Genomic DNA, 11,474 nt, shown 5'->3' on the forward strand with positions numbered 1-11,474 from the left:
TTAGTTTTATTAATACGACTACTTCGCTTGCGTTCACGAGAAAAAAAAACCCCGACTGCGGCCAGGGGTTGCCAGGTTTTCACAACAAAAACCGCCCAATTGCTGCCCAAACCTAGCCCAGTCGTGTTTTGGTGGGGGGGTCCTCCGGTAAAAACGCGTTCCGGGGGATAAAATACACGTTTTGGGCATGGTTCCCCAGGTAAAATTCGCATTCCAGGGGCTTAATAGTTTGTTATTGGGGTCATTTCAACCCGCGGACTGTTAAAAGTAGCCAACATTCCTCCGGCCTTCAAACAAAACGCTACTCTGTCGCGACGAAGCACGCCTCAAGGCCAAACAAAGTTGAGGACTGGAGCTAGCTAAGTACAATTACAAATACCAATTAATTAAAAAAAAAAAATCTTATAATGATAATAAACGCCCTTAGACCATTCAAATTTGATGACAGGAATATGTAATAATAATAATCCCTGTAAATATTTGTTTATTCTTTACTTTAAACTTCTACTTCCTGTCCTCAAATGTTGTTGAACTAGGGACGGTATCACTATCCCTCTTAATATCTGGTAATGAAAGCTGAATAACTAGTGCAACTGGAACTACATTGTATCCAGTTCGTTTGTCGTTTATTTTAGCCCCACCCACACGTCTGTGGGAATCTTTGCGCACGGCGCTCAGCCAATCACACGCCACTCCGCAAAGAGACCGCCCATGTCACACCGCGTGCCATGCAACTCAAGTACAACCATTTGTTTTCATTTTCTGTGCTAGTGCGATGGTAATTAATTTTAAATGGAGGTAAGCATATGTACTTGTTTTATCCTTCCGTCAGCATTTTATTGTGCTTGCCATTCTTTCTGGCCTGCTTATTTTTTGTACACATGTGCAGACGGCTTGTCAACTAGGAAGTAGCTGCTGCTACAGTATGTGTAGTATGGGCTGTTTGTGTACAGTTGATGCTTTTTTTATATATAAAAGGTGTCGAAGTTCTACTTTGCCTCCATTAACACTTTTATTCTTATCTATCTGTATCAGTAGATGTCATCAGCTTGACGCACGAGACGAAACATGACCTTGACCCATATATCTCACTTTACATGAACTAATTAAAGTCACCAGTCTATGCCATCAAAACTTCAACTTGAAGTTGTGGCTTTATTATTTCTGCATTAATTTATATAGATCAGATCAGTGTCCATGAATAGTGAAACTGTTCAGTCTTTTAGTACTGTTCTGGAGTCTGTAACAGTTGTAGCCCCCCTCCTTATCTTCATTTGCAGGTTTCTCAGAAAAAAAATGATTAGACAGAAAGCATTTTTTTTTTTTTTTTGGAACAAAATTATTTTTTAACTAACACACCGTTGACTATATGTTTTTTTTAGCAATGAATCATGGACATGAAGTTAAGTTCTGTTCTGCTAACCCATGTTTTTTGGAGGTGTACCATGCTCCTACCACCTGTTTCAGCAACGCTTGGATTGCTTGTCAAATTATCAGTGGTTTTGCAGTAAATATCTATTCATTTCAGGTTCTCATGAATATGCGGATTGTATTGCTGCTCCTCTCAGTATGTTCAGAGACAGTCTTTTGCTTCAGTCGTGGAAAAGTTGAAGTGGCTTGTGGGGACATGACACCACAACATGGGGTCTCTGACCCCAGCACCAAAGATCCACCATTCAACATCATAGCAGACAAATCCCAGTTCAGCCCAGGAGATGAAATCAAAGGTAGGAATGCAGTAGCAGTATTTTGACACTTGTCATATGTTAAGGCTTTTAAAATGTTGCAGATATATGTTAAAAATATATCAACTGTTGTTCATATTTACAGTGACATTATCAATGGCGTCTTCAGAGGGCAAACATTACTTTAAAGGATTCCTCATAGAAGCAAGAAATGCTGGGGATCTCAATGAAATAGTTGGATCATTTAAGTTAATCAGTCCTGACATATCTCAGCTTCTTAAGTGTGACAATAAAGAGGTCAGTGATTGCAGCATCTTTTTTACTGAGAACAAAATATTTACTACAAAACTTAAAAAAAACACACATTAAATTATTAATGCACTCTACCATATCCAGACCTGTACATCATCTTACATTGTGTGCAGTTGCTTAGTGACAAACATGATGCAGGACAATGACTTGTGTGGGATGTAGCCTATTAAAATGCAGTTATATGCCCCCAAAATTTAAGAAATGAGGACAAAAAAGACCCAAGGTTTTTTTTTCTTATTATATATACATCATATGATATGCTTTAATAATATCAAACGAACAAGAGTGCTGTTTTCCCTCATATCTGCACGATTGCAAACGTGATATTGGTTTTGTATTGTAGTTCAATAAACAAGAAGTTAATATTGAGTTAAATTTTAGACACAGTATTGTAAATATACTCTGTTTTGCTCACTAATGAAAATAGTTCCAAATAGAGCCACAGTAGAACTGCGGTGTTTCATTACGTTTTTGAACAAATTGAGTTAGCCAATGATTCAGTGAGCCATTCACTAGCTTTGTTCTTAAATGAATCGGCTGTTTGAACAAATCAGATGAATGAATGACTCACTCATTAAGACTATATGTATGTATAAGTGAGTGCACTGTATATATTTTTTAGTGTTCTAGTATTTCTTATTGATTCAATTAAATAATATATAAAATTAAAGTACAGAGCCCCTTTTTTCTTCGTTATTCATAATTTTCAATATTCACAGGGCTCTGCTGTGAGTCATACCAGTGATTCCCATAAGACTGAGGTCCAGGTGATCTGGGTAGCCCCATCTGACTCTCCTTCCAGTGTGCAGTTTCTGTAAGTATTCAAATTCTGTTTTTACTCAACTTGTTAGTTATGAAAATTGATGTAGGTTTTCTTTGCTTTCAGGGTAACTGTTGCCCGAGGCTATAAAGAATTTTGGGTGAAGATTCCAGGTCCTGTGGTGTCCCAAAATGGTATCCAAACCACAACTTCCACAATACTGTCACGTTTGGTGAGTCAAACAATAGTTACTGGAGTGGCAGTTTACACAGTGTCATGAGTTTGTGACCCGTTCAGCCCTTAAAATAATTGGGATATCTAAATAATACTAATAAATATTAATATTCTCATCTCCTCTTCAGTTCACTTCTGAGGGCTGTGGAAGCAGCAAGTCCTGTCTGAGAGATCCAGTGGGCTGTGACCCACAAAATGACACTGCGTGTCACTTCCTGTCTTTTAGTGCATTGGGAAATAGTGTGATGTTTGAGCTCAGTGGATCTGCAGAGGGTTATGTGTCCTTTGCCTTATCGCAGGACAAATGGATGGTAATATAGACAGACACTTATAATAATTTCATATTCTTATTGTATAACAAATACTACTTTGACATTTTGTAGCATGACACATGCTATAATCTCTGGTGAATGAGTATGAAAACAGGGTTATTATAATTAACTAAAACTATAAAAAACAAAAAAATTACAGTTGCTTGAAATAGAAAATAAAAACAAATGAAATATTACAGTATGTGATTAAAATAAATAAAATATGAAAAAAACTCAAATTAAATAAAAAAATACATACTATTTAAGAAAAAAAAATTACAACACAACAACATTAATAAAACTTTATCTAAAATTAAATAGTTATCTATAAAAACTAATTCAAAATATTAATAAAAACTTTAATAGTTTATCTATGATAGTAAATTAACACTGAACTTTAATTATGCCTTTGAATGATTAATAGTATGTATTAGCATAAATAATAGCAAATGTGTGGTGCATTTCAGGGGAACGATGACGTCTATTTGTGTATTAGAGACACAAACAGAGTTGACATCAAGGCTGCATATGTTTCTGGACGGACTCACCCAATAATCTCTTCACAGGTAAGATTGTTTTGATTGAACAGTGAACATTTCTAACAAACAGCACACACAAAAGAAGATGATTAGCAGAATGTCAATGCTGTTCTTTTTCAAACAATCAAATTTAATATTGACAATCAAGGTTTTTGGTTAATAAAAAAAAAGTAAATAATATTTACTTCTGCTTCTCATACAATACTATCGTATATCGCTTCAGAACATTCGGAAAATAAGTTGTATTGCTTTTCAATCAATTTTTAATAATATTTACTTCTGCTTCTCTTTTTTTTTTTTTTTTTTTCAATGGAAGAAAGAAAGAACTATCTAAAACAATTAAATACAAAAAACCCCAAGAGATCATTAAAATGCATTGCTATGTGGTCTTTGTGCTCACATTCATTCTTAGAACATTTTGAAAGACACAGCATGGAGGCTCTCAGATGGAGTGATTCAGTGTAGCTTCCGCAGAGACATACACCTCCCTCCTGAGAATCTGAACAGGTTCAATCTGGACCAGAAGTACTACCTCTTTATGGCTCATGGTCGAGCTGAAGATGGTGAGATATTGCTTTTTTTGTTTCTTTGTTGTTGTTAGTTTTCTTTGGTAAGTAGTGTCAGAAGACTCGTTTCTCTTTCTCCAGGGCGAACCCATCGACATGACCGCCAGCCTCTGATTTCAACCTATCGGGCCACCATAACGGGACCTCCTGAGGATCTAACTGGTTCTCGATCACCACTGCTCATCAAATATCATGGTGAGGACAAATAATAAAGGGACCTCCTGAGGATCTAACTGGTTCTCGATCACCCCTGCTCATCAAATATCATGGTGAGGACAAATAATAAATCAAGCGATTTTCCAATGGTGAGGACAAATAATAAATCTTCTAATCTTCTAAATTTACATTGATTTTTATTTTTATGAATATCTTTGGGGTTTGTTTTTTGGGATAAAGCTGAAATAAAATAAAACAATATTAGATGTGTTAACATGCCAACTAACTGAAATGAAATTGGTTTATGTTGAAGTACTAAAATTAGTAAACAAACTCAAGTAAAAATGAATGCTAAATAAAAACATAAAAATGACGAAAGAACATAACAAATTTACTCAAACTTAAACTAAAATTAAAATTGAAAATATAAAAAGCAAAGCAAAAAAAAAAATTAAGCACTGTGAGAGCTCATGTTACAAAACATTTCGATTTAAAATAAATACTATCAAATAAATGAAAATGTAAAAATAAAAGCTAATTAAAAATAGTATCATTTACTATAATGGTATATAAATAATACTAAAATAAAACCGTTTTGGGCTCTTGGGGCAGGAAACATCAGTCAGCAAACACCGAGAACACGCTAGTGGTCTCATAGTAATGCCCTTGTGGCATCAATTACAAAAATCTAAAAGTTTTATAGATAACATCTGGTTTCTGTAGACTGTTCTGAGACTCATTGTCTGTTTGTATCTACAGGGGCTTTCATGCTGATCGCCTGGACGTTGTGGGTCTGTTTTTGTGTTTTTATGTAAAGGTGCTTCAAACCCGATTGGCCTGAAAGGAATATTTTGGGGCAGAAGGTCTGGTTTCAGGTAGGTGCTTATTTGATACAATGAGGATTTCAGAAAAGTTTCACATGTGCATCATATTCAAGGCTTCTGTTTCCACAGTTACATCGAATGCTAATGACCATCACTGTTCTGCTCACCTTAGTCGGCTTTGTTTTGCCTTTTATATACAGAGGAGGCTGGAGCAAGGTAACACACACACACACATGAACATCTGCCTGTGAGTAATACTCATGCTTTAAGAGTGTGTCATATTTTCACCCCCTTCATCACACACCTCTGACTGTTCAACAGTGCTGCCAATGTGTCAGACCCACATGCTGTCTGCTCAGAATAAAAGGCAAGCAAATGAATATCACATGTTCATTAGAAGCGACCCACCATGTGGCATCTTTTTGGCCCGTTTCTGAAAAACACACCCACTTTTCTTCAGGGATTAATGAAGCTCAGTGTTGATCAAGTGTCTTATTAAGTCTGCAAGTGTTGGTTTATTTGAGCTTTAAGCCGACACATGTATCCATCCGTAAGCCTGAGCATGAGGGACACATTTGTGACTCAACAGGGGCATCTGTGACATCCCTCTTGCCAAAGTATCAGTCAGGGCTTCTGTCACTTCCTGTGTATGACCAGCAGAGGACGCCCTGTTCCATGGCAGCAGTCGCCAGACCCGCCCCCACAGAAAATAATACCCATTAACCTTGTACTTTTGCAGCCTTTGAAAAGCTGTTTCCTGTCATAACCCATTTCTTCATGAAGTTTGTTGAATTAAAGTTTGTTGACAACTTTAGCTACATGTGTACAGTGGATTCTAATCTGTATTATATTGTCCACAGCGGGCGGGCATACACCCCTATTTAGGCTGTGTTGTCATGGCACTCGCTGTCATCCAACCTGTCATGGCACTTTTCAGACCTGCACCAGACGCCTCAAGGTAAATCCTGGTAACAGTACAGCACATTCACAATACAGCTGTCCAGAATTAACTATTAGCATACAATGCAATATTTACTATGTACTGCATATTATTTTCTAATCAGTTTTTTTCAGTATATTACACATCAAATATGTTACATTAAGTGTTCATGCTAAATTGTCTCAATACATTGCTGTGTTGCCATATTGTTGTCAAATTGGGATGAAATGTCTCACAATGTGGCAAATGTTGTGGATCATCTGGGTTTTCTATACATAGTGTGTGAGAAATAGTATGAGATTTATTGTATTCTGAACATACACAGAGCTCTTAATTTGTTTTTATAAGGGTCTATATTTTAAATGCCTCTTATACACTACTGTTTTAAAAAAATATCTATATTTTTTTTCCAACAAGGACACATGAATAAGTCACAGTAAAGACATTTATATAGTTACAAATGTTTTCTATTTAAAATAAAGTTCTGGAAAAATGTATCAGTTTATTATATACGTATTTTATATATATATATATATGTATATATATATATATATATATATATATATATATATATATATATGTGTATATATGTATATTTATAAATATCTGTTTAGAAATTATGCAGCACAACTGTTTTCAGCATTGATAATAAGTAATATTTCTTGAGCACCAAGTCAGCATATCAGAATAATTTCTTACTAATGGCTGCTTCAAATTTAGCTTTGCTAATCACGGGATAAAATTACATTTTAAAATATTTAAAAATAGAAAACAATTATTTTAAATTTTAATAATATAACATAATATAACTGTATAGTGTTTTATAATATTATTGTATTTTTGATCAAATAAATTCAGCCTTGGTGAGCATGAAAGACTTATTTCAATTTTTTATTTTTTTTTATATTTTACCAATCCCAAATGTCTTACTGACCTGAACATTACACAAAGCATCTGAATCCTGTCAGTGACTATAAGACTTTATAAAAATGTTGAACGCACAGTATGCATACTGCAGAAATAGTATGAGTTGTATGATAGTATGACATTTGAGCATGAACAAATCCCTTTTGTTTGCCAGGAGCTATATTATTTGTAAACGGTAAACACGAAATACATATTGCAAAAGTTAAGTAATTCCAGTATACAGGGCTGTCTGTTGAGGTCTATACTATTTTAATAACAGTGTAGATCACTTTTGTATTAATATTAATTAATAATATTAACTTTGATTCAACTAGTCATGTTTTTATATGTTTTTTTTTTTGTATAACCTGCTCTCAGGAGATATATCTTCAACTGGATGCATTTTGGGACAGGAACAGTAGCTCAAGTCGTGGCTGGTAAGAAACAATGCTGTCAAAAGTCTTGAATGGGTTATTATGTGACTCAGATCCATATTAACAACAATGCTGATAGCAGAAAGCGACTAAGTTCAATAAAATTGAACTTTTTTATTGTAGGTGATTGTGTATCATATAATATTTTATAGTTTACTTCTATGGAGTCCTGTGGAGTCCTCTAGTCCTGTTTTTATGTTTGGTGTTGTGATTTATAATATTAGTTCAGGGTGCCTGAAATATTAGCAGTATGTGTTATTAAACACGGTCATAACCAAGCTGTGTGTTTTCATGATTTAGTTGTCACCATCTTCCTCGGGACCCATCAGCAAGCACTGTCCCTGCCTGCTCCGTGGTCCACAGGGGTCTTGGCATTCATTTTGGTGTGGTTTGTGCTGGCAAATTTGGTTCTGGAAGTCCATCGAAGGGGGTTTTTACCTATAGGTCAGTAAACCACCTCACATGTTCTGTACCTGGATTCCCTTTCAGAGCATTTATTTATTTAGTGTTTATTTGCGTCTATGCAGGAAATCAGTTGAGCTGTATGAATCCATTAAATTGTAAAATGTTTTATTATACTGCATTAGTAATTGACATGTTGGGTTGAATGCTAATCAGTTTGAAATGCCACAACCTTTCAGAGCAAAACAATGTTTTTAAACTAGAAAGAAAAATATTTGTGGATGCATTATTATTTACTGTAAAGGTGCTCATTTCTTATATACAGTGCTGCTTGAAAGTTTGTGAACATTTTAGAATGTTCTATATTTCTGTATAAATATGACCCAAAACATCATCAGATGTTCACAAAAGTCTTAAAGGTAGACCTAATCAAACAAATGAGACAATACTTTGTAAATTATTTATTGAGAAAAAATATCCACTATTATATATCTGTGAGTGGCAAAAATATGTGAACTCTTGCATTCAGTGTCTTGTGTGACCCTCTTGTGCAGCAATAACAGCAACTAAATGTTTCTGGTAACTGCTGATCAGTCCTGCAAAATGACTTGGAGGAAATTTAGCCCATTCCTCAGTACAGAACGGCTTCAAATCTGGGATGTTGGGGGGTTTTTCACATGAACTGCTTTCTTCATATCCTTCCACAACATTTCAATTGGAATAAGGTCTAGACTTTGACTCAGGCATTACAAATCTTCAACTTTGTTCTTCTTTAACCATTCTTTGGTAGAACAACTTGTTTTCTTGGGGTCATTGTCTTGTTGCATGACCCACTTTCTCTGGCGATTCAGTTTACAAACAGATGTCCTGACATTTCCCCTTAAGCCAGGCTCACACTTCAGGATTTTTGGCTGGATTTTGCTGTCGCGGACAGATTTCCACAGTCTGCAACAAAACCCCCGGATCGTGACCAAATGGGTGCTCGTTGCGGTCGCCGAAGCTTGTTAAATCTGAGCAGGTCTACTAGGTCAGCAACGTGATCCAAACCTGTCTCGAGCTATCACAGACGCTACGACATTTTCAAACCTGTTTGATATTATCGCCACATGATCTCGTAATGTGAGCGACACAATGGCAAGGTGAAACTAATCCAGCCAATCACAGTGCAGATGGTATAAACACTCTTATCATGTATCTTTATGAACAGAAACAAGAAGCCACAAATTAATCAAATCAACTAACTAGAAATAAATTTAACAAATGCATACTTGTGTGTGTATAGTATCATGTTTCATTGTACTGTTTAATTACCTCCAACTCTTTCTGCAGTACTGACACAGTCCTTGTTGTTCACGTCTTCCAAGCCATTGTTTCTGCCATATTCTCTTTTTTCATGGTTTCGTCTTTCTTTCAGATAATAACAGCATCAGACCAACTGAAGGGCCAATTGATCATCCATGCTTGAAGATATGGCCTATAATCGCTGTAATTTTTTGCGAGAATTTATGTGAGAAAACGTATTTTCGCTGATGGTTGGGAACGCCTCTTCACTGAATGTTTTGTAGTGTGTGTGTGTGTGTCTCATCCATCCACAAAACATTTTTCCAATAGCCCTCTGGCTTGTTCACGTGATCTTTAGCAAACTGCAGACAAGCAACAATGTTCTTTAGGAGAGAAGTGGCTCCTTGCATCTCTGCCATATACACCATGGTTGTTCAGTATTCTCCTGATGGTGGACTCATAAACATTCACATCAGCCAACGTGAGAGAGACCTTTAGTTCCTTAGAAGTTACCCTGGGATCCTTTGTGACTTCACATACTATTACACGTTTTGCTTTTGGAGTGATCTTTGTTGGTGGACCACTCCTTGGGAGGGTGGCAATTGTCTTGAATTTCCTCCATTTGTACACAATCTGTCTGACTGTGGATTTGTGGAGTCCGAACTCTTTCGAGATGGTTTTATAATCTTTTCCAGTCTGATGAGCAACAACAGCTATTTTTCTGAGGTCCTTGAAAATCTCCTTTCTCTGTGACTTGATAAACTCCCACAAACACATGTTGTGAAGCTCAGACTTTGCTAGATCCCAGTTCTTTAAATAAAACAGGGTACACACTGACACCTGAATGTCATCCCATTGATTGAAAACACTCTCAGAACAGAACCTTCAAATTAACTATTAATCCTACATACTTTTGCCACTCAGTTATGTAATATTGGATCAATTTCCTGAATAAATAAATGACCAAGTATAATATTTTCTCTCATTTGCTTGATTGAATTGTGTAAATAACACATGGTGTTTTGGGCCATATTTATGCAGAAATAAATAATTCTAAAATGTATTATTATTAATGGTAGTAGTGTATTTTATGTGTGTTCTTCAGGTAAATATTTTAAAAATGTCAAAATCTACACTGAACATATAAATTCTGACGACAAAGAGGAGGTTGTGTTTGTTCCTGATGAGAATGAGACTTATAGCGTGGTGAGTCGAGTTTGTGTTTACTTCATAATAAACGTGCATTTCATTAATGATATATCGTGATATGTCCATTGCATTTTCTTTTTTTCTTTTTCCAGGAATCTTGTTTTAAAAACATAGTTCTGGCTATTTATCTCTGTGTAAATCTGGGATTTCTGACTACTCTCCTTTGGACCATCAGTGCAGTATGAGACTCTCAGCAGTCATTTCCACATTTAATCTCTGGGACTTTCACTAATCATGCCTATTTTAAAACGAGCCAAAGAAATATGGAGTAAGATTGATTTATGACAAGCCGCTTGTCAATTTACAGTGATTATTAGAATCAATTTATCTGAGTTCAATTTAGTATAGTTTTTTTAATTTAGTTTTTTTTAGCACTTTTTGTAATACATTTTTTTTATTATATATGTACAGTACACAATGGCTTAAATGGCCACCTTATTCTAGATGCTAGTGCCTAATATTGATTTGTGGATTTAAAGACTGTTACTGTTGCCTGAAATGTAAATATTATTAAAAGTGTGTCCATTCTGTACAAAGACTGAATATGAAGTGGACCATTTATTTGAAGTTTTTGCACAGATGACAATCTGTGACAGATCAATCACCTTTTTAAATAAAACTTGTAAAATTAAACTGTGTTACTAGATTTTTCTTCTAGAATATGTGCATAAATTTTGTATTAATCTGTGTCTTTACACTGTTATTTTAGCCCTTTAGGATCATGGGTAACTGTGCTACTGGCTCTCTATTTCAAACTGTCTTTTGATGAATTATTTCATTATTTCAAAGGTTGCAAAAGTAATGTGTGCGCAGTAATGTAATTTCTGTGTGTGAAAAAATGTGTTGTTTTAATATAAAGACAATATGGGGCGGTTGCTAGTCAACATAATCAACTGTTTTAGTATAAATAGACAA

General features: G+C 35.3%; 1 pseudogene; it reads left to right on the forward strand.

The window, feature by feature from the left end:
- The first annotated feature begins 652 nt into the window (after positions 1-652).
- On the forward strand, positions 653-11,192 carry LOC109083558 (annotated as a pseudogene).
- Positions 11,193-11,474: the final 282 nt, after the last annotated feature.

The sequence above is a fragment of the Cyprinus carpio genome, chromosome A24 (assembly GCF_018340385.1).
Source record: "Cyprinus carpio isolate SPL01 chromosome A24, ASM1834038v1, whole genome shotgun sequence".
NCBI lineage: Eukaryota > Metazoa > Chordata > Actinopteri > Cypriniformes > Cyprinidae > Cyprinus > Cyprinus carpio.